Source organism: Chiloscyllium punctatum, chromosome 47 (genome assembly GCF_047496795.1).
Source record: "Chiloscyllium punctatum isolate Juve2018m chromosome 47, sChiPun1.3, whole genome shotgun sequence".
NCBI lineage: Eukaryota > Metazoa > Chordata > Chondrichthyes > Orectolobiformes > Hemiscylliidae > Chiloscyllium > Chiloscyllium punctatum.
In genome coordinates, this window is record NC_092785.1 from 5072776 (window position 1) to 5097465 (window position 24690).

Here is a 24690-nt window from a genome sequence, read left to right on the forward strand (position 1 = left end):
GATTAGTTACTCAGTTTGAGGTTTTGAATACAGGTTTGCTCGCTGAGCTGGGAGGTTCTGGACATCAACCTTGGAGTTCAGCGAGCAACCTACATTCACAACTTCTCTACTCTTCATTGGACACTCTACCCTCACTCTACGTCTTTTTGTCACACCATGAATTCCCATTACTAGCTTATTTTCTGTAAAACGTCTTCAGATGTACATCTTTCAACATCAAAGACGGGAGGATCCCGTTTCTCTTAAGAATTGGTTTGCTCATCTTCACTGTCTTCCTGACTAAGCTTACCTTGAACCTTAATCTCCATCCTTATCAGCTGACTTTACAATCTCAGTGCCAATTTCTGAAGTTCAAACTGCCTCTCTTCCTGCCTCTCATCTCTCTCTCTATTTGCCTTTCTTAACTCTCTCTTTCCCTCTCTTTTTCTTTTTGTTCTGCTAAAGCCGTTCGTTCTTTTGCTCTTTTCTCTGTTTTCAATAGTTATTGCAACAGTTTAGTTGCATTTGTCCTTTCCTTTTCTTTTGCTGCTAATTAAACCAGCTTCAGTTTCAGTTGAAATGTTGCATTCTCTAAAGATTCTGATGGTGTTTCCAACAAATTTATTTCTGAGCTATTGATGTAATTATCTCTCCTTTCTTCAAGGAAGGATATCGCTACAAAAACAAATGACTGCCAATTCCAGCGGGATTTCCTTTTTTAACCTTTTGTAAAACCCCCAAGGTTAAATTCTTCCATCCCCAGAAAACTCTCAGTGACTGAAAATGCCATCGTCATCCCACACACTGTTTAAACCAACCAAAATCAACTCACAGAACTAACAATTACCACTCACTGCCTGCGAGTCCAGCAAGGACAATCACAAATAGGAATTATAGAACAAATCCCGGAGGAGACTCAATCTGTTATGGACCTGGCCAGACACCCTCAAATCATTTCAAGAAGGTAGCCCAGAGTAAAACATTTCTAGTTGTTTTGAGCAGGTATAAAGTGGATATTCCAGGAGCGATGGACCTGCTCAAAACTACTCATTTTAAACTAATCAGAACTTATTTACAGAGTACAGAATGAAACAGAAACAGAAGCGAACAAACTGCAGAGTACATTAGGTAAAAACAATGACTGCAGATGCTGAAAATCAAATACTGGATTAGTGGTTCTGGAAGAGCACAGCAGTTCAGGCAGCATCCAACGAGCAGCAAAATTAACGTTTCGGGCAAAAGCCCTTCATCCAGTATGCAGAGTAAATTAACCTATCCAAACACCCAACCGATTTTCAACACTTCATGATGCTGATCCAAATTCAACCAACTTTCCCCATGAACGCCCATCACTTCAAACGTAAAATCAACACAGGGTCTGACAGGAGAGATGTCAGGCAGAGACTCATTTTAGAATACCTTCTTCCATACAGCCGTTTCTTATTCAAGCAGCTGAAAAACTAACCAAAACAAAACAAACTAGACCAGAGGAAACCTGAGCTGGAGGAACTGGTCACACCCCTTTCACTGCAAAAGAGTGTTTATTTCAAAACTTGAAAGTCTTTTACCTGAGGGAGTGACTTTTAGTTATCATGTAATTAGACCTGCAACACATCCAAACTAGACACCCCAGAATCACTGCATTAACAAGTATTCTAAAACAAAAACAGGTAAGACACAACGTTGTTAAAGGAGAAGCATCTCACGCACTCAACGTGCTGGTTTCCACAGCTCTCTTTGCGACAACGATTTCCATAGATTAACAACACCTTGTCTGAAGAAATGCATCCTCTTCTCAGTTTCAATGGTCGTCCGGTCACTCTGAGGCTGTGCCCTCAGGTCCTAGTCTCTCCTACATGTGGAAACAGCTTACAAGCAGAAGCTGAAATGGGAGGACTCTTCACCAAAGGACGTTTAATGCTGTTCTGAGGCTGTGACTGACAGTCTCTGGGACTGCTTAGAATTGGTGGACTGAAGCGTGTCCAAGTATTAAGTGGAAAACCTGGATGAGTACACCACAACCATCACAGACATCATGGGCAATTGCATGGAGTACTGCGGAGTGAAGAATACAGTTGCAGTGTTCCCCAAGCATAAACCTTGTGTGAATCAGGAAATCCACTCCCGACTGAAGATCAGACGGTAAAGAGCCAGACCTATACAGGGAATCCAGGTCTGACCTCCGCAGGGCCATCAGAAGTGTCAAGAGGGAGGACCAGACGACATAAGAGGGCCAAACAAACCAAACAAACTCCCATCGCCTGTTGCAAGTTCTACAGATCATTTACAGGGTGCAAAATGAAGCAGAAAAAAATAGTGGTGAAAGACACATTCCTCCCTCAGGCTCTCAATGCTTTCTCTGCTCGGTTTGAGCAGAATGCAAGTGGCGCAGTGACTCCTGCCCCACAACCCCAGACACACCTCTTCACTCAATCACCGATGCACACTTTAGAACTGTTTTCATGAGAGTCAACCCAAGGAAAGCGATGGGCCTGGATGAACTCCCTGGCCATGCACTTAGATCTTGTACGGACCAACTGGTGGGTGTATTCACCCATATCTTCAACCTCTCCCTCCAACAAGCTGATTACCCTATCTTCCTTAAGAAGACTACCACTATCCCCGGCGCAAAGTAAAATCACATACAATGTCCCAACGTAACTTCCTACCTACTTTTTATGTCATCTGCGAATTTCGCAAAAGTACATTCACCTCCTTCCCACAAGTCCTTCTTAAACACGTTATTTCATGTTTTTTTGTATATAACTTACATTGTGTGTTATTGTATATTGTAACTGCTTGTGTCTGTACAAATATTGTCGTGTATTTGAGCTGATTGTGTTTACATGTAATATTATTGCGCATTGGAATTTAAATATTCTTTGTGTTGGATGTGTTTAAGATTTTATATATATATATATATATATATATATATATATATATAATTATATAATAGAGCTGTCCACGTTTTATGAAAATCCTGTCGTGTATTGTAGCTTTTACTATTTATATACCAATACTATATTAGTTTATGTTGACGTTGTGCCTATCTTCTTCCCATCAGTAATTCAGTGTCTGACCATGTGGGGCTGCTGCTGAACTCCTGCAGCACTTTGGGATGCATCTGCAGTCCCAGCGCCGCCCAGACGGGTGGCAGCACAGAGCAGTGTCGGTCACGTGTTGGCGGCTGTGGGGTCTGCTCAGTCAGGGTCTCCTGGTTTCTGGTTATTGTGGAGAGTAAACACATATCCTGTAATAGGGGTAGGTAGGGGTGGAGGGCAATCATTAAAGAGCGGTGGGTAAACAGAGAAGTTGAAATACACAGACAGATTGATCTAAATATTGTAAAAGGGAGAGTATTCAATCGAGAACAATGGGTTGAGAATAATATCGACAATAGGAGAGTGCTAAGTAAAGCGTAATAAGAATAGTGCTGAGTGCAGGAAAAGGGGGAGTGTTACAGGCAGAAAGGGAGAAGATTTAATAGAAAATAACAAAAGAAGAATTATATGAGGAGTAAGGGGGAGAGTCCTGATTGCAGGGACACAGGGAGAGGGTTAATACAGGGGAAGCTGGAGAAATTCTAATGAGTTCAGCCGGAAGAATCTCTTTGAAGATGAGCTCTCCGATTTGTCTATTAACCTGGGACAAACAGGGAGTCCTGGCCGATAGATATAAACAGTATTATCAAGGGTTCTGTTCACTCCAGGAACCAGCTTTGTGCTCGCTGGGTTAGTGTCAGGTCCAATGCAAGTATAAATGCAGAGTGACTTGATGGGTTACCACCTTTGTGGAAGTGGAGAGGATATAATACAGAGTAGTAGGGAGAATGTTGAATACAGGGGAGTAACGGAAATGTCCAGGTATGGGGAAAAGGAAGGCGAGTTTACACCGAGTAACAGGAAAATAAATAGAGAGTCATGAGAAGCGCGGGGATGCAGGGGAACGGAAAGGAAGAAGTCCAGAGTGGGGAGGAACAAATGACGAACAATAGTGAGAGGGCGAATTTGAGTGTAATATGGAGAAAGTTGAATGCAGAGTCAAGGTTATCGATTGTCGTGTGTGCAGTTTAAAAAGCAGGTGCAATAGAGAGTAATTGTGAGGAGTCGAAATGGAGAGTATTAGGGAAAGGACTCGAAAGACAGTAACAGGGAAAGGACTTAATACAAAAGAAGTGGGATGGGTAACTACAGGGAAATAGAAGATCAAATACAGATAACAATAAGGTTGAGTAAAGAATAACAGTGGAGTCAAAGTACAGACTAATAAGGAGTGGAGTAAATACAAGGTAGTGAATAGAGGGGATGGAGTACTAATACAGGCTTAAGTCCAGAGAGAGAGACAGAAAAAGTGGAAGAAAGAGTAATCGGGAGAGAATTAAACACTAGGGAAGAGACTGAATGATATGCAGGATAATCGACATGATTAAAAATATGTAATAGAGAAATGACGATATACACAGTAATAGAGAATAATAGGGTTTAGATAGAAAATAATTTATTCAGTGTGCACAGAATGATTTTCTGATTTAATATCTGACTGTACCTGTGAGAGAAGGTGCAAAACTTGGTAAGTAAGGCAGGTTAGGTGATAGAGTTGTCAGTGGGGGAGATGTTTGGGGTCAGCGCCCATAATTAAATCAGTTTTAAAATAGTGAATGAAAAGAATAGACCAGATCTAAGAGTTGAAGTTCGAAATTGGAGGAAGGCTAATTTTAACAGTCTTAGGCAAGAACTTTTAAAAGCTGATTGGGGGCAGATCTTTGCACGTTAAGGGGTGGCTGGAAAATGGGACGCCTTCAGAAATGAGATAACAAGAGTCCAGAGACAGGGTATACACGTTGGGGTGAAAGGAAAGACTGGTCGGTGAAAAGAATTTTGAATGACAAAAGAAAATGAGGGTTTGAGTAAGAAAAAGAAGGAAGCATATGCCGGATATCGACAAGATAGATCGAATGAATGCTCAGACGAGTATAAAGGAGGAATGCCTAAGAGACAGGATGTACATGTATTTCGAAAGGCAAAAGCTGATTAGGGATAGTTACCATGGCTTTGTGCGTGGGAAATCAAGTCTCACAAACTTGATTGAGTTCCTTTTCCAGAAGTAACAAAGAGGGTTGATGAGGGCAGAACGGGGGAGCTGATCTATATGGACTTCAGTAAGGCTTTAGACAAGGTTCCCCATGACAGACTGATTAACAATGTTAGATCTCCCTCACACATTCCCTTTCCCGCGAACCTTCTTTTTCAATCGATCAGTGTGGACTGACGTAATGCCCACGTCTTGTACTCTCATGAGAGGGGATGAATGGACGACTGCTATTCCCCCTTTGTCATCTCAAAATGATTTAAATTCCCTCCTCCAATTCCTCTGTTATCATTTGAAGGAGCGTTTTTGCGTTAATACATTCGGGGATGAGGGCGTTGTTGGCTAGCACCAGCATTAATTGCCATCCCTTATTGCCACCAGGGCAGTGATGTTTCAACCACGTTGTTGTGAATCTGGAGTGTAAATGTAGCAATGACCAGTGAAGGACAACAGTTTCCTCTCTAAAGGGTATGACTGAACCGGCAATCGGTCGTCATCAGCCTCTTTAATTCTCGATAATTAATGATTTTACATATCGCCATCTGCTGTGTCTGGGTCCCCAGAACATTACCTGGGTCTCTGGGTTAACCTTCGAGTGATAATTCCAAGAGGCCATCTCCTACATCTGCTGATGGCCTCCTCCGATGTAACAGGCTAGAGACAGGGCAGAGTAAATCCCAACTATCTGTGAACGCTGGAAATAAGCAACATTAACCGAAATTGCTGTTTATTCAATCAATTCATTTTCTGCATCAATCACCTACCTCATCCCAGTCTGACATCCTGACAACTCAGGCCATTCTGCGAGCCAAACTTGCATCGATTGACTCCAATAGACCCCCCTCCCACCCTGGTAAAGATTCCCAAAAACGTCTATCAGGCAGATGGTACAGAAGTCCGACACACACACACACACACACACACACACACACACACACACACACACACACACACACACACACACACACACACACACACACACACACACTCCAGTTCCAGGAACAGCTTCTGCACAGCCGTTATGAAACTATTGAACGGACTCTCTTGACTCAAGTTATGCTGACCTTCCTAACACGGATCTCTCTTGTGCGGCCTGTGCAATGTGACCTGCATGCCTCTCTTTAATTATTTCTTGTTCAGCACATCATTGCTATGTATCATCGGCCCGTACTGCTCATAAATAAAGTGTTTCACTGCACTTCGGTGCATGTGACAATAAATCAAACAAATTGAATAAAATCAAACTCCTTCGTGCCCGTCAGATCTCGTAAGTTGTGCCAATTGTCCCAAATCCTTCGATACCCTTCCTATTCATATCCATGTCGTAAATTCCCTCAGGAGAAGGTGAACTATACAGCAGAAATCATGGGGAGCGTAGTTGATAGAACCTTTACTGACTTTTTGTTCTTTGCATTATTTCTACTGACAGAGCGACCACCGCGGAGATCAGCAAATCATTATATGCCAGTCGATATGAAACGAAGTGCACAGACAGTCCGGCCACCCAGGTATTCATCTCCTCTGTCACGGAGGCAATAGACGACAGAAGACACTAAAGTCTGTACCAGCAGTTATCTCTGGAGGAGCTCACCAAGGCCCTGAAGTCCTGAGGAAAGCACACAGCTTCCTGAAGTGATGGCTTATCACTTGCGTGGTTTTTACCCCGTGGCACTTGACTGACCTGGACGTTCTGGAAGTGGACACCTCGAACAGGTAGCCTTTGTGAATCCTACAGAAAAGTTAGCATCCCTCTCATTTACAATTAGAAGAGGCACAGGGAGGACTGACGACCGTTTTCACTGCAAAATGCAATTTACAGAATCCTGACTGAGATCATCGTAAACTAGGTCAGGTCTGCTGCGGAATGAATGACTCACCCCAACCAAACCTTTTCTATGCTGGGCACTCCTCAGCGATGTAATTGTCTCTGTGTGTGTCAGTGAGGTTGGAAACCTGCCTTATCAGCCTCACCAGGAAAAGTTCATTTACAGCAAATTGCACACCAACACGCGCGGCGTACTCTCCAAAATTGGTTTTGGGGATGATACCTGCAATTGGATTGACCTTTTCTGCACCAATAGCGTTAGTGCGTCTGAGTAAATGGGTGGGAATCAGAAAGCTTCCCGAACAGTCCTGGAATCAGGCAGCGCCGCCCATTGTCACCTTTCCTATTTGATTATTGTCCGAAAGGTGACTGAATTAGTTTTGTGATTCATTACGATGTTTCATACTTTTTAGCCATTGACTATCCACTGAGAACTCATTCCTCGTTTGCCCATTTATGCATCAATTCCTTGCTGTTCTTCTTCGTTAGCTTCATGGCTCTGAGTCTCAAATTCAATTTCTTCATTCTCAAACTTAATAAACAATTTGAGCATTTTATGGTCATTCTTCCCAAATACAGTAATATTGTGACATAATGCTATCACATTGTGTTCGTAAGTTTTGGAAATATATAACAACTTGCTGCATGCTTACATCTGTGCTCCTGTGTAAATCCAATGCTGTGAGATGTAATAAATTAGTCCTTTCAATGTGCATTCTGGCTTTAGGTTCTTGGACGGTAATGAACTCTTCAATATATCGATGCATTCTTTCAGTCTGTTTCAGAACAAATACCTCACACAGCATCATAAAGACAAAATTTTTAAAAATCTTTCGAAAGTTACTTTATTACGTAACACATATGTTATTGAGCATCTCCCGAAAATTAAAAAGTAACGTGCTGGGAACAACTCTGTCCCTAAACCTGTGAGGCACGGTTGGGAAACGTTTGATCCTGAAGACTAGGTTTAAGATGCACAAGATCTTAGGTGATCCCGAATGTGCTTCTGCTGCTTTTCTCTTTCACTCACAGATTGTCTGCTTCCCGTGACAGATTCATTTCCCTCCTAAATGAGATTAATCCCAGATTCCCAATCCTCTGACAGGTCTGATGAAATATTCCCCAAAAACATTCGCATGCCTCTTAAGCTGGGTAGCAATCCCCTTCCAATTAAAACAAAACAATCACAATGTATTCAGATTGCTTCGGCCTGAGAAAAATTTCCAATGGCTGAGATGCCCAAAATCTTTCCTCATGGAACAAATGTTTCCAGCCACGCGATTGTCACTCAGATTCAGCCATGGAATAGTTGTTCAATTTCTTTCACGACTTTTAATTCCCACTTTCAGAACCTCATTTTTTGCCCCTGATAATGATTGTCATGAGGTCGGGTAGCTGGATAATACTGGATAAGAAATCCCTGATTGGGGCCTTTAATCTGTGTCAGTTAGGGAGAACAGGCTAATTCCATAGGGTAAATGTCAGGGATAAGGAGATGCAGAGTACCTGACTCTGTGACAGGCTTCAGTCAAAGGGTCTGACTTTGTTAATAAAAAGTGCTTAATGGCAGGATGCGAGATTCTGAAGGGTTGGTGCCAATGTGGACGATGACCTCCTCATTTCCCCACATTCCCTCACCCTGCCCACTCACAGTCCAGCCCAAAAACGTGTGATGTTCTCGACCCTGTGCATTTTTGATGCAGTCTAACATCCTGGACTCTTTCAGATCAGGATAGATGATTCTGAAAGAGTCAATCAATTTAGATGCCAACACTGCTGAAAGGTGATGCTAACACAGCAGCAACTGACTTTTTAAGTGGGAAAAAACAAAAAAAAACAAGTTTTGAGTCCATGTCTATTTGAGTGCAGCATCGATTGACCAGAATGATATCTGAACAGCAAGGGTATAATATGAGGGACAGAAATGACACAAACCCAGGGTGAAATTCCTCAGATTTGGAAGGGTCTGAGGGAAGTAAAGTTTTCAAGAGAATAATCGAAATTACTAGCACTGAATAGAACGGAAGGATTCCTGTTGTCTGTGATTTACGACTGGGATCAGCATCCAAAAGTTATTGGTGGCGTGAAATTATTCCAAGACTGAAATGGTTGAATAATTATTCACATTTCTCGACATTATATTGCACAGACTATTTTTGCGCTCATTCACTCACTGAACTTATCCTTCATTTTCTCAAACTTACTCTCTACTCTTTTACTGTCCACCAAACATTGTGCTATCACCAACGTAACATATGATCCTAAATCCTCAGTCATGGATACAGATTATAAATAGCGGTGACACGAGGAATGATAATTGTGGTCCTCACTAATATTAGCCGAAGAACATGAATACGACAGAATTATTCCTGCTATCTGTTTTCTGTACGTTATCAGTCCTCACAGCAAAGACCCATTTTCCCATCACTGCAGGGCTCTTTGACAACATTGACCCCTTCTCAAACATTTCCACATTTGAAATTTCTGTACCCTTGAGTGTGCAAATCCCTCCCCAGCCTCATTCCTCCATCTCGCATGAAACTGTTCCAATCCACCATCAGTCAGATGTTTGAAGTTTCTTCTCTGTACATGTTCAGTACACTGCAGAGAGGAGAGAATGACTCAGGCCCATGTGCTTCTGCACAGATCAGGTGTGTCTCTTAGTCAGCTCCGCAAACAGTCGAGGACATTCGTATCCCAGGAGAAGGATTAGCATTTATTGGGGTTTGCATAGCCTTTGAGGGCAATTTTCCTCGCTTAATGTACTGATTTCAATTATTGCCTGCACTGGACGAGTGATACTTGTTTCAGACGCTGAATCTGTGGATGGTGAGGAATTCAATCAAAATGTTTGATTTGTTAAAACGTACAAATGTCATCTCTTCACAGAGCTGCTTCTGATAATGAGGGAAGCCACGTCCCAGTGTTGAGGAGAACATTTCTCAGAGAGACACTAAACAATCCGAATTTAGTTTGCAAATGGTCAAAGGCAAGGGAAGGATAACATTGAAGTAAAATGAGATTTCAGTGTTCAGCAGATGGTGTTGTGGTGTCAGTGCTGGTGAACAGGTTGGCCCATTGGCTCAGTGCTTATCTCTGCTGCCGCACAGGGATAGCGGGTGGGTCTGGGTGGGATAGTCTTTGCAGGGTCTGTGTGGACTCGATGGGCACATTGGCCTACTTCCACATTGTAAGGATTCTATGATTTTCTTCATATGCATTTTCCAATGTTTGCTATCGACCATTTGAGATTTGTATCATCCAATAAATATCAGTTCTAAAAATGCTCTGTGAGAACTGAGCGTTAACACACCGCTGTCACCTGTATGTTCAATTTTGTAAATAAATTGCTTGAACCATATTGTAATGTCACAGTCCCCCAGACGATGCCAGCAGACATAAATGAAAGGCTTTGAGACTTTATCACCTCGGCATTGAGTACAGAGAAATTGACATCACTCAGTGATTGATGAAGAAAATGACGTTTTCAGTTTATGTTGTGTGGAAAATATTTGTCACGACCCTTCCATTTGTAACAATTCCTGGTAAGTGCCTTGCACCATTGTATTTGTGAGAATCTGTCTGAGGATTCTCTGCGGGTTCACTCTGCCACTGACATTGACACATGGGCATATTGTGCCCAAAATTCAGACAGTGGCAGACGATCAGTAATCTAGTCTCAGATTACAGGGATCCCGTGGAATCCACATCATCGCAGATTTCACAGGAATTGCTTGGAAAATTATTCCTCTCTTCTGGGAACCATCCAGAAATCTCCATTTCAATCAGAGACGATGAAGATTTTCGGTGGAATTGATGAAATAAATCACTTTGTGAAAATTACTTTGCAAACCCAGTTGGTTGCATGTTGTTCTGGTTTGTTGAATGAATAAGGAGTAGGCTTCTCTGTGCATCTGAAGTTGAAGTTATTTCTGCAATAACATAAATGTGTTTCAAAAATTTGGTTTGGCTTTCGGCTAAATGGCTTTGTGCATGAGTGAACCTGTATTTATTTTTGATGCTTGCAACCCAGCATGTTATTAATGGAGCCTGAAATATTTGTTGGAGAGTTCTGGAATAAGCGATGGTGGAGGAAATACTTAACTTCTCACGGCCGCACCAGAGTTTTGTACTTCTGTAACATGACCTCATGGCACCAAAACTCAATCTCGCTCCCAATAAAAGCTAACACATCATATGCCTTCTTAATGACCCTATCTGGGTTACAATTTTCAGGGATCTATGTACATGAACACCGAGATCTCTCTGCTCATATACGCTACCAAGAATCTTACCATTAGTCCAGGACTCTGCATTATGCAATAAACTCCATTTGCCACCTTTCGGCACAGCTCTGCAGCTTATCTATGTCTCTCTGTAACCAACAACATCCTTCAACACTATCCATAGCTCCTTCGACCTTTTTGTCAGTGAAAGAGTCACAGTGGAGTCAGTCTTATGTCCCCAGGGGTCAGTGACAGAGACAGAGTGGGGTCAGACTCATGTCACCAGGTGTCAGCAACAGAAACACAGTGGCGTCAGTCTAATGTCCCCATGGATCCGTGGGGAGTCAGAAAAGTCGTGTAGTTTGTGACTGCATTACGTTTAAGTCGAGACAAGATTTGAAAGCACTTGGCCTATAGTCCACTTTGTGACTCTCTCCCAGTTACAAATTATTCCACATAAAATGCTTCGCATATCCCTCCATTAGATTCCAGAATGTATCGCACTCAGGGCTATCTGTTATTCTGTATCTGAACTACCCTGAGCCCCTTGATTCGATTCCAGGCTGTAACTCAATCCAGTCTTGAAGGACAAAGACACACAGATAGAGAGGGACACAGAGGGAGAGGGAGGGACAGAGAGACAGAGAGAGAGGGAGAGAGAGAGAGAGAGAGACAGAGACAGAGAGAGAGAGAAAAACAGAGGGAGAGAGAGGGGGACAGAAAGAGAGGAACAGAGATAGAGTGTCAGAGAGACAGAGAGAGAGAGAGAGAGAGAAAGGGTGACAGGGAGTGAGAGAGGGGGAGAGAGAGTGAGAGGGACCCAGAGAGAGATAGATGGGTACACAGAGAGAGGGGGGAGACAGAGAGAAGGGACACAGAGAGAGAGGGGGGCACATAGAGAGACGCAGGGAAAGACAGAGAGAGAGAGTGTGGAGACAGAGAGAGACAGGGAGATGGGACAGAGAGATAGAGTGAGATGGACAGAGAAACAGAGAGAGAGAGAGAGAGAGGGACAGGGTGACAGAGAGAGAGGGACAGAGAGAGAGAGGGTGGAGACAGAGAGAGACAGTTACACAGAGAAAGAGAGGGAAACAGAGAGAGAGAGAGAAAGGGGACAGAGATTGAGAGAGGGGGACTGAGAGTGAGGGGGAGACAGAAATAGAGAGGGACACAGAGAGAGAGGTACGCGAGAGAGACGGAGGGAAAGAGACAGAGAGGGGGAGACAGAGAGAGAGGGAGAGAGAGATAGAGAGAGGGACAGAGACACAGGGACAGAGTGAGAGAGAGAGGGAACCAGAGGGAGAGAGAGGGGGACAGAGAGAGAAGAACAGGGAGAGAGAAGGTCAGAGAGACAGAGAAAGAGGGACACGAAGACAGAGAGACAGAAGGGAACAGAGTGAGAGAGGTACACAGAGAAAGGGGGGGACAGAGAGAGAGAGACAGAGAAAGGGTGACAATGAGTGAGAGAGGGTGTCAGAGAGTGAGAGGGAACCAGAGAGAGAGAGAGGGGTACACAGAGAGAGTGGGGAGACAGAGAGAGAGGGACACAGAGAGAGAGAGGGGGAGGCAGAGAGAGACGGAGGGAACGAGAGAGAGAGGGGGTGGAGACAGAGAGAGACAGGGAGAGAGGGACAGAGAGATAGATTGAGAGAGACAGAGAGAGAGAGAGACAAAGAGAGAGAGGGACACAGAGATAGAGAGGGACACAGAGAGAGAAAAGAGGACAGAGAGAGAGGGACAGAGAGAGAGAGGGACAGAAAGACAGAGAGAGAATGAGAGGTACACAAAGACAGAGAGAGAGGGGGACAGAGAGAGAGAGGTACACAGAGAAAGAGAGGGAAACAGAGAGAGAGAGGGGACAAAGAGTGAGAGAGGGGGACAGAGAGTGAGGGGGAGACAGAAAGAGAGAGGGACAGAGAGAGGTGTGCGAGAGAGACGGAAGGAAAGAGACAGAGAGGAGGAGACAGAGAGAGAGGGACACAGAAACATAGAGAGAGGGACAGAGAGACAGGGACACAGAGATAGAGAGAGAACGGGGACAGAGAGTGAGAGGGGACAGAGAGTGAGGGCGAGACAGAAAGAGAGAGGGACACAGAGAGAGAGAGGGACACAGAGAGACACGGAGGGAAAGAGACAGAGAGGGGGAGGACAGAGAGAGACAGAGAGAGAGAGGGACAGAGAGAGATAGAGTGAGAGGGACAGAGAGAAGGAGAGAGAGAAGGGGATACAGAGAGAGAGGGACATCGGGAGAAAGAGAGGGACAGAGAGAGACAGACCGAGAGAGAGAGGGGTACACAGAGAGAGAGAGAGAGAGAGAGAGAAAGGGGAACAGAGAGTGAGATAGACCCAGAGGGGTACACAGAGAGAGGGGGAATCAGAGAGAGAGAGAGGGACACAGAGAGAGAGAGAGGGACACAGAGAGAGACGGAGGGAAAGAGAGAGAGAGGGCGGAGAGAGAGAGAGAGGCAGAAGAGAGGGACAGAGAGATAGAGAGAGAGGGACAGAGAGAGAGGGACAGAGAGAGAGATAGGGACAATAGAGAGTGAGTGGTACATTAGAGAGAGAGTGAGGGACAGAGTGACAGAGAGAGAGGGACAGAGAGAGAGGGACAGAGAGAGAGACACAGAGAGAGAGGGTCACAGAGAGTGGAACAGAAGGACAGAGAGAGAGGGACAGAGAGAAAGAGAGGGACAGGGAGACAGAGAGAGGTACAAAGAAACAAAGAGAGAGAGGGACAGAGAGAGAGGGACAGAGAGACAGAGAGAGAGGTACAGAGTGACAGAGAGAGGGACACAGAGGGAGAGAGTGGGACAGAGACGGAGAGACAGAGGGAGATGGAGAGAGAGGGACAGAGAGACGGGCGGAGAGAGAGGGGGGCAGAGGGAGAGAGAGACAGAGGGAGAGAGAAACAGAGGGAGAGGGAGATGGAGTGAGAGAGAGAGGCAGAGACAGAGGCAGACAGACAGAGAGAGAGAAACCAAGAGAGAGACAGAGAGAGAGTCAGACAGACAGAGAAAGAGGGACAGAGAAAGAGAGACAGAGAGACAGACAGAGAGCGTGAGTCAGACAGACATAGAGAAAGAGAGAGAGCACGAGAGATACAGGGACAGAGAGAGAGAGCGACAGAGAGAGAGCGACAGTGAAATAGCGGGAAAGAGAGAGACAGAAAGAGAGGATGTGCGCACATGACAGAGAAAGTGTGTATGAAATATTTAGTTAGTGCGAGTGAACGCAAGCGAGTGTGTGTGATCGGTTGTGAGAGTGTGTGAGTGCAAGAAAGAGTGAGTGTGTGTGAAAGAGAAAGACAGTGCATGTGGGCGAGAGTGTGTGTGGGTGCAAGAAAGACGGAGTGTGTATGTGTAAGGGAAATCGAGGGCATGAGTGCGTGAGAGAGAGAACGTGTGCATGAGAGAGAATGCGTGTGCGCGAGAGAGAGAATGTGTGTGCGAGAGAGACAATGCTTGCATGTGTGTGAGAGAGAATGAGCTTGTGTGAGACGTAGAATGCATGCGTGCAAGAGAGATAAAATGTGTGTGTACGTGAGAGAGAGAATGAGTGCGTGCGTGAGAGAGAGAATGAGTGTGAGCATCAGAGAGAGAATGTGTGTGTGTGAGAGAATGCATGTGTGCATGAGTGAGAGAATGAGTGTGTGCATGAGAGAGAATGTGCATTTGCATGAGAGAGAAAATGCAAGTGCACATGAGAGTGAGAATGCATGTATGCATGAGATAGAGAACGCATGTGTACATGAATGAGAGAATGAGTGTGTGCGTGAGGGAGAGAGAAAGAGTGTGTGCATGAGAGAGAGAACTCGTGTGTACATGAGTGAGAGAATGTGTGTGTGAGTGAGATAGAGAATGCGTGTGTGCATGCGAGTAGAGAATGAGTGTGTGCTTAAGAGAGAGAATGAGTGTGTGCATGAGAGAGAGAATGCATGTGTGCGTGAGAGAGAGAGAATGATTGTGTGCGTGAGCGAGAGAATAAGTGTGCATGAGAGAGATTGCATGTGTATGTGAGAGAGAAAATGCGTTCGTATGTGAGAAAGAATGCGTGTGTGCATGAGCGAGAGAGAGAATGAGTGTGGGCATGAGAGGGAGAATGAGTGTGTACGTGAGAGAGAGAATGAGTGTGTTAGAGAGCGAAAATGCATGTGTATATGAGAGAGAGAATGAGTATGTACGTGAGAGAGATAATGAGTGTACGTGAGAGAGAGAATGCTTGTGCACGTGAGAGAGAGAATGCATGTATATGTGAGAGAGAGAGAATGAGTGTGTGCTTGAGAGAGAGATTGCGTGTGTACATGAGAGAGAGAATGTGTGTGGGGGGATGGTGGTGGTCCTCTTGAAGATGATAGGGTCTTCACCGTGTTGTAGGGAGAGTTTGAAGATGTCAGTGAGTGCCCCAGCCAGTTGTTCCATTCAGGATCTAATTGCACGGCAGGGACTCCATCCAGGCCCAATACTTTCCTTGGGTTGACTCTCAGGATAACTGTTCTGACGTGTGCAGTGGTGAACGAGAGAGAGTATTCATTCACAGAATTAACACGATTGGGATTAAAACCATCAAAATGAGAGCGAACCACTTAAACCCCAGCCACCTGGGATCAGTAAAATAACTTGACTTTGTTCGACAATACCACTGAAGAACATTGTCAATTATCCTCCCAGGTTGAAAGCGAAAATAGTAGGGAATGTTTTTTGAACAGAGTAGAATGCTGGTTGCAGCCAGAGCCACAGCCAAGTCTTTCTCTGTCCAACATTTTCTCTTCAGTTTCAGACAGGAAATGGCCACAAAACGTTCAAAGGAGAAAAGGACAGTGAACCAGACGGAGCAGTCTGTTGCTGCTCGAGGTAAGGCATAGACAGCACTGCACACAGGAGTCATGTTCAGGAAAGATCCTGGGTAGTAAATGTATTTGAATTGCCACATAATGATCTCAGTGAGAATGAACAGGAGATCCCATGTTGCCATGGCCAAAGAATTGTGCAGTTAGAGAGGCCGCATTTTTCCCATGCGAGAACCAAAACCGCCAGCAAATTAACTGAAAGACACAGGAGGTAAACTGCAAATCAGAAATTAATGATCAAATATTCTCTGCGTCGGTTCAGAGAGCAATAGAAGATCTCAGCACCGAACTGGGCCAGCTGGAAGTGTTAAGATATCGAGTTTGAATATGACATCTTCAATGGCCTGACACATTGGTTGAAGCAGCTCTATCCTGTGTTTGACTACTTGTGGGCAGGCAATCAACAGATGGTAGAGGGCATCTTCTTTAAGATGAAAGGGAAAAGGTTTAGAGGGGGTCTTTGCAAGGTGTTTCACCCAGAGCATGGTGAGGGTGTGGTAATTCATTCCCTGGAGGGTGATAAAGCAGGAAACCTCACAAACCTGAAAAACTACTTGTATGAACACTTGAGGCGTCATTTTATTGGAGACGACGTGCATAGTGCTCGAAGCTGGGGCGGGTGTAGATTTCGTGTCGATTTTATAACACAAACTGAGTGGCACGAAGCACCTCTTCGGTATCGTTGGATTTTATTATTCTAAGAATTACTTTTGGGGGAAGATTGGGAAGTGAAGCATTTTAATGCAATAAATGAAAGGTATTTGAATGCTGAAAACGTGAAACTGAATGAGGTATAACTGGCAAAACCCAACAGGTATGGCAGAATCTGTGGGGAGAGAAACAGAGTTAATGGAATCACTGTTGATCAGAGCATTTTCATCCAAAATGGATCATTGAACTCAAACCATAATCTCATGTTTCTGCGCACGCAATTCCCTATCATTTCAACCAAAAACATAGGGATCTATTTCAAGAGACAATTGTGATTGAAAGTGGTGATATTCACCTCAAAATGGAACATTTGGTAAACTGCTATTCACTTACCAGGCATAGTTCGGGTCAAAAAGATATACAGCACAGAAACAGGCCCTTTCGACCAAATTGTTCATACAGTCCATATATCCTAAATTAATCTCGTCTCATCTGTCCCAACATCTGTCTAAAATCTTTCTAAACGGTGACCCATCCAGATTATTTTTAAATGTAATTATACCAGCTACCATCATATCGTCGAGCAGCTCATTCCACACATGCACCACCCTTTGCATGAAAAGGTTACCCCTTAGGTCCCTTTTAATACAACATAGAGCATAGAGCATAGAAAAATACAGCGCAGTTCAGGCCCTCTGCCCCTCGATGTTGCGCCGACCGAAGCCTACCTAACCTACACTAGCCCAATAACCTCCATATGCTTGTCCAATGCCCGCTTAAATGACCATAAAGAGGGAGAGTCCACCAGTGCTGCTGGCAGGGCATTCCATAATTTTTCCCTTTTCACCCTAAACCTATCCGCTCGAGTTTTGGACTCCTCAAACCCATGGAAAATAACTTTACTACTTACCTTGACCATGCTCGTTATGGTTTTGTAAACATCTATAAGTCACCCCTCAGCCTCCGACACTCCAGGGAAATCAGCCCCAACCTCCTCAGCATCTCTGCATCGCTCAAATACTCCAATCATGGCAACATCCTAATGAATCTTTTCCGAAATGTTTCAAGTTTCAAGATATCCTCCCTTTTGGAGGAAGACCAGAAATGCACACTATATTCCAAAAGTGGCCGAACCAAAGTCCTGTCCAGACACAACATGATCTCTCAATTCCAATACTCAGTGCTCTGACCAATCAAGCAAACTATACTAACCGTCTTCTTCACCACCCTAGCTAACTGAGACATCACTTTCAAGGATCAATGAACCTGCACTCCAAAATCTCTTCGAGTCATAGAGACATAGAGATGGAAAGCATGGAAACAGACACTTCGGTTCAACGTCCATGTCGACCAGAGATCCCAACCCAATCTGGTCCCACCTCTCAGCAACCAGCCCATTAACCTCCAAACCCTTCCTATTCATATACACATCCAAATGCCTCTTAACTGTTGTAACTGTCTCAGCCTCCACCACATCCTCTGGCAGCTCATTCCATACAGTTGCCACAATCTTCATGAAAAGATTGCCCCTTAGGTCTCTTATATATCTTTCCCCTCTCATGCAAAACCTATGCCCTCTAGTATTGGACTCCCCGACTCCAGGGAAAATATTTTGGCAATTTATCGTTTCCATGCCCCTCATAATTTTGTAAACCTCTATAAGGTCACCCCTCAGACTCCGATGCTCCAGGGAAAACAGCCACAGCCTGTTCAGCCTCTCCCTATAGCTCAAAACTCCAACCCTGGCAACCTCCTTGTGAATCTTTTCTGAACATTTTCAAGTTTCACAACATCTTTCCGATAGGAAGGAGACCAGAATTGCACGCAATATTCCAACAGTGGCCTAACCAATGTCCTGTACAGCTGCAACATGACCTCCCAACTCCTGCACTCAATACTCTGACCAACAAAGGAAAGCATGCCAAACGCCTTCTTCACTAACCTATCTACCTGCGACTCAACTTTCAAGGAGCTCTGAAGCTGCAGTCAAAGGTCTCTTTGTTCAGCAACACTCCCTAGGCCATTACTATTAAGTGTATAAGTCCTGCTAAGGTTTGCTTTCCCAAAGTGTAGCACCTCGCATTTATCTGAATTAAACTTCCACTGCCACTTTTCAGCCCATTGGCCCATCTGGTCCAGATCCTGTTGTAATCTGAGGTAACCCTCTTCGCTGTCCACTACACCTACAATTTTGGTGTCAAGTGCAAACTTACTGAATGTACCTCTTATGCTCGCATCCAAATCATTTATGTAAATGACAAAAACAGAGGGCCCAGCACCGATCCTTGTGGAACTCCACTGGTCACAGGCCTCCAGTCTAACAAAACAACCCTCCACCACCACCCTCTGTCTTCTACCTTTGAGCCAGTTCTTTATCCAAATGGCTGTTCCCCATGTATTCCACGAGATCTAACTTTGCTAATCAGTCTCCCATGGGGAACCTTGTCGAACGCCCTACTGAAGTCCAGATCGAGCTCATCGACTGCTCTTCCCTCATCAATCTTCTTTGTTACTTCTTCAAAAAACTCAATCAAGTTTGTGAGACATGATTTCCCACGCACAAAGCCATGTTGACGATCCCTAATCCTTGCCTTTCCAAATACATGTACATCCCGTCCTTCAGGAATCCCTCCAACGACTTGCCCACCACCGAGGTCAGGCTCAGCTGTCTATCGTACCCTGGCTTCTCTTTACCACCCTTCTTACACAGTGGCAACACGTTTGCCAACCTCCGGTCTTCTGGCACCTCACCTGTGACTATCAATCATACGAATATCTCAGCAAGGGGCCCGGCAATTAACTTCTCTCGCTTCCCACCGAGTTCCCAGATACACCTGATCAGGTCCTGGGGATGTATCCACTTTTAACCGTTTCAAGACATCCAGCACTTCCTCCTCTGTAATCTGGACATTTTACAAGATATCACCATCTATTTCCCGACAATCTATATATTTCTTATCCTCTTCCACAGTAAATACTGATGCAAAATATTCATTTAGTATCTCTCCCATTTCTGTGGCTCCATAGGAAGGCCGCCTTGTTGATCTTTGAGGGGCCCTCTTCTCTCCCTACTTACCCTTTTCTCCTTTATATATTTGTAAAACCCCTTTGGATTCTCCTTAATTGTATTTGCCAAAGCTATCCCTTAAGTATACTCCTACTTTCTTTATACTATTCATCTAAGGATTCACTCGATCTATCCTCCCTGTACCTGACATATGCTTCCTCTTTTTTCTTAACCAAACCCTCAAGTTTTTTGTCATCCAGCATTCCCTATACCTCCCAGCCTTCCCTTTCACCCTGACGGGAATATACTTTCTCTAGATTCTTGTTATCTCATTTCTGAAGGCTTCCCATTTTCCATCTGTCCCTTTACCTGTGAACAACTGCCTCCAATCAGGTTCAATACCGTCAAAATTGGCCTTTCTCCAATTTAGAACTTCAACTTTTAGATCTGGTCTATCCTTTTCCATCACTACTTATAAACAAATAGAATTATGGTCGCTGGCCCCAATTGGCTCGCCCACTGAAACCTCACTCACTTGCTCTGCCTTACTTCCCAAGAATATGTCAAGTTATGCACCTTCTATAGGATGTACATCCACATACTGAATCAAAAACATTCTCCTGTCCACACTTAAGACTTTCCTCTCCGTCTTATCCTTGAAATCTATGGTAGTCCCAGTAGATGTTTGGAAAGTTAAAATCCCCTACCCTAACTACCCTATTATTCTTACAGTTAGCTGAGATCTCCGTACAAGTTTGTTTCCCAATTTCCCTCTGATTATTGGAGGGTCTATAATACAATCCCAATAAGGTGATCATCCCTTTCTTATTTCTCAATTCCACCCTAATAATTTGCCTGGATGTATTTCCGGGAATATCCTCCATTTGCACAGCTGTCATGCTATCCCTTATCAAAAATGCAACTCCCCTTCCTCTTTTGCCTCCCTTTCTATCCCTCCTGTAGCATTTGTATCCTGGAACATTCAGCTGATGGTCCTGACCATCGCTGAGCCATGTTTCTGTAATTGCTATGATATCCCAGTCCAATGCTTCTAACCTTGCCCTGAGTTCATCAGCCTTCCCTGTTAGGCCGCTTGTATTGAAATGAATGCAGTTTAATTTATTATTCCTACCTTGTCCCTGTCTGCCCTGACTGTTTGACCCACTTCTCTTCTAAGCTGTTACCGTTTCAGATCGATCACTTTCCTCACTATCTCCCTGGGTCCCGCCCATCACCCGCCCCCAACCGCCAAACACCCACCCCCGCCCTCCCCCGCCCATATCTTGCCAGTTTTAATCCAAGCAGTTCTTGCAAATTTCCCTGCCAGTATATTAGTCCCCTTCCAATTTAGGTGCATTCCGTCCTTCTTTGACAGGTACCTTCTATCCGAAAAGAGATTCCAATGATCCAAAAACGTGAATCCTTCTCCTGGACACCAGCTTCTCCGTCATGCATTCATTTTCTATATCCTCCTATTCCTGCCCGCACTTGCTCGTAGCACTGGGAGTAATCCAGATATTAATACCCTTGAGGACCTCCTTTTTAAATTACTAGCTAACTCTCTGTAATCTCCCTTCAGAGACTCAACCTGTTCCCTTCCAATGTCGTTGGTTACAATGTGGACAATAACCTCCTGCGGGCCCCGCACCCCCGGGAGAGCATTCTGCACTCTCTCTGAGATATCCATGATCCTGGCACCAGGGAAACAACACCCATTGTGTTTTTTTTCTCTGCTGGCCACAGAAAAGTCTGTCTGTGAGAGAGACAAGCCTGAGCCGATCCAAATGTACTGTCTAAAACTATTGGTCAAATCCTAAGCATTTGTACCCCTCTGTTCCCCACCTACTCATGAATTTGTCCAGATGCATCTTCACCGAATCTGCCGTGCCTGCCTTTCCACCTCTGCTGGCATCGCGTTCCAAACGACAACCACCCTCTTTGTGAAGTACTTGCCGCGTGTATTCCTCTTAAACTTTCCACCTCTCACCTTGATAGCATGACCTCTCGTTATTGAATTCTTCACTCTGGGAAAAAGCTTGTCTGTATCCACCCTGTATGCTTGTCTGTATCCACCCTGTCTATACCGTTCATGATTTCGTAAACATCAGTCAGGTCCCCCTCAATCTCTTTTTTGCTACTGAAAATTAAACTAACCTCTTCAACTTCTCTTCATAGCGAGCACCTTCCATACCAGGCAACATCCTCGTAAACCTTCTCTGCACCCTCTCCAAAGCGTCCACATCCTTTTGGTAATGTGGCGCCCAAAACTGTACACAGTATTCTTCATGCAGCCGAACCAATGTCTTGGATAATTTTAACATGACTTGCCAGTGCTTATACTGAATACCCCGTACAATTAAGGCAAGCATACTATAGAACATAGAACATAGAAAAATACAGCGCAGTTCAGGCCCTTTGGCCCTCGATGTTGCGCAGATCCAAGCCCACCTAACCTACACTAGCCCACTATCCTCCATATGCCTATCCAATGCCCCTTTAAATGCCCATAAAGAGGGAGAGTCCACCACTGCTACTGGCAGGGCATTCCATGAAGTAACGACTCGCTGAGTAAAGAATCTACCCCTAACTTCTGTCCTATACCTACCACCCCTTAATTGAAAGCTTTGCCCTCTTGTAATAGCTGACTCCATACGTGGAAAAAGGTTCGCATGTTCAACCCTATCTAAACCCCTAATCATTTTGTACACCTCTATCAAGTCACGCCTAAACCTTCTTTTCTCCAATGAAAACAGCCCTAAGTGCCTCAGCCCTTCCTCATACGATCTTCCAACCATACCAGGCAACATCCCGGTAAACCTCCTCCGCACCCGTTCCAGTGCCTCCACATCATTCCTATAGTATGGCGACCAAATCTGCACACAATACTCCAGATGCGGCCGCACCAGAGTCTTATACAACTGCAACATGACCTCAGGACTTCATAACTCAATTCCTCGACCAATAAAAGCCAGTACACCATATGCCTTCTTCACAGCACTATTTACTTACGATGCAACTTTCAGAGATCTGTGTGCATGGACACCAAGATCCCTCCACTCAACCACACCAGCAAGTATCCGACCATTAGCCCAGTACCCCATATGTCTTCTTGACCACTCGATGCAACTCTGCAGCATTAAATGGACCTGGACTCCCAGATATCTCTGTCCATCAACTTCTCGCAATGCTCTTCCAATCGTTGTATAATTCGCTCTAGAATTACACTTACCTAAATGCATCACCTCATATTTGTCTGGATTGAAAGCCAACTGCCACTTTTCTGCCCAACTCTCCAGTCTATCTATATCCTCCTTATTTTCTGACAGTCCCTTATGATTTCTGCTACTCCACCAATCTTTGTGTCATCTGTAAACTTGCTGATCATAACAACAGTGCCCTCTTCTAGATTATTTATGTATATTACAAAGAACGGTGGGGACAGTGGTTAGCACTGTTGTCTCAAAGCACCAGGGTTCATAATCCCGCCTCAGGCAACAGTCTGTGTGGAGTTTGCATATTCTCGCCATGTCTGCGTGGGTTTCCTCCTGGTGCTCCGGTTTCCTCCCACAGTCCAAAAATGTGCAGGTCAGGTGAATTGGCCACGCTAAATTGCCCATACTGTTAGGTGAAGCAGTAAATGTAATGGGTCTGGGTGCGTTGCTCTTCGGAGGATCAGTGTGGACTTTTTGGGCTGAACGGCCTGTTTCCACACTGTAAGTAATCTACAAATCTATAATACTGACCCCTGAGGAACATCACTGGTCAGGTTTCTCATTTCTTAAACTCCCTTCAATTTCTACTCTCAGTCTCCTGTTGCTCAACCAGTTCTTTACTCACCTCGGTAGAACACCCTGCACACCACGTGACTTCACTTTCTCCATGAGTCTACAATGGGGAACCTAATAAAATGCCTTACTAAAGTCCATTTATATGACATCAGCAGCCCTCCCTTCATCTAACAACTTGGTGACTTCCTCAATGACTCTATTAAGTTGGTAAAGCAGGATCTCCCCCGCACAAAACCATGTTGCCGATCTCTGATAACTCATTCTTTTCTAAATATTAATAGAACCTACCTCTAAGTAACCTCTCCAGCAACTTCCCCACCACGGACGTCAAGGTCACTGGTCTGAAGTTACTGGTCTGTACTACTACCCTTCTTGTACCGGGCGACAACATGAGCAACCCTTCAGTCCTCCAGCACCTCACCTGTATTTCAGTTTTCCCCAAAGATATCTGTAAGGGCTCCAGCTATTTCCTCTCTCACCTCCCGTGGGATAGATCACATCCGATTCTGTGGATTTATCCACCTTGATAACCTCTAGCAAATACAACACATCTGCCCTACTTATGCCAACGTGATCCAGACTCATCAAACGTCTATCTGTAATCTCAAGATTCATCATGTTCCTCACCTCAGTGAACACTGACTCAAAGCAATCATTCAGAATCTCACCCATTCTCTCAGGTTTGGCACGCAGCCTTCCTTCATTATCTTTTAAAGGGCCAATCCTTTCCCTCGTTACCTGCTTGTTTCTTATATAAGAATAAAATACGTTGGGATTGTCCCTAATTCTGCTTGCTAAAGCTATTTCATGACCCCTAATACCCTTGATTGTTGAAGACATGTCCTACTCTTCCAACATTCCGTCAGGGCCCGTTCTGTTCTTAACTGCATCGATCTTTTGTACGCTTCCCTTTTCCTCTTGGCGCGTTGTAAAATTTCTCCTGTCATCCATGGTTCACGAATTGTGTCCTTCCTATCCTTTGCCTTACCACTGGACATGGCTATCCTGCATTGCACTTAACCTGAGACTCCGGTGTAATTTAGCATGGCCAACCAACCTAACCTGCAGATTTCTGGATTATGGGAGGAAACCGGAGCACCCTGAGGAAACCCACGCAGACACGGGGAGAATGTGCAAACTCCACACAGTCAGTTGCTGAGGCGGGAATTGAAGCCGTGTCTCTTGCGCTGTGAGGCAGCAGTGGTGCCACCGTGCCACCCATTATGGGACTTGTTTTCTTTGGAATGGCACTGAGAGTCGTGTTATGTAGAGAGATAAAA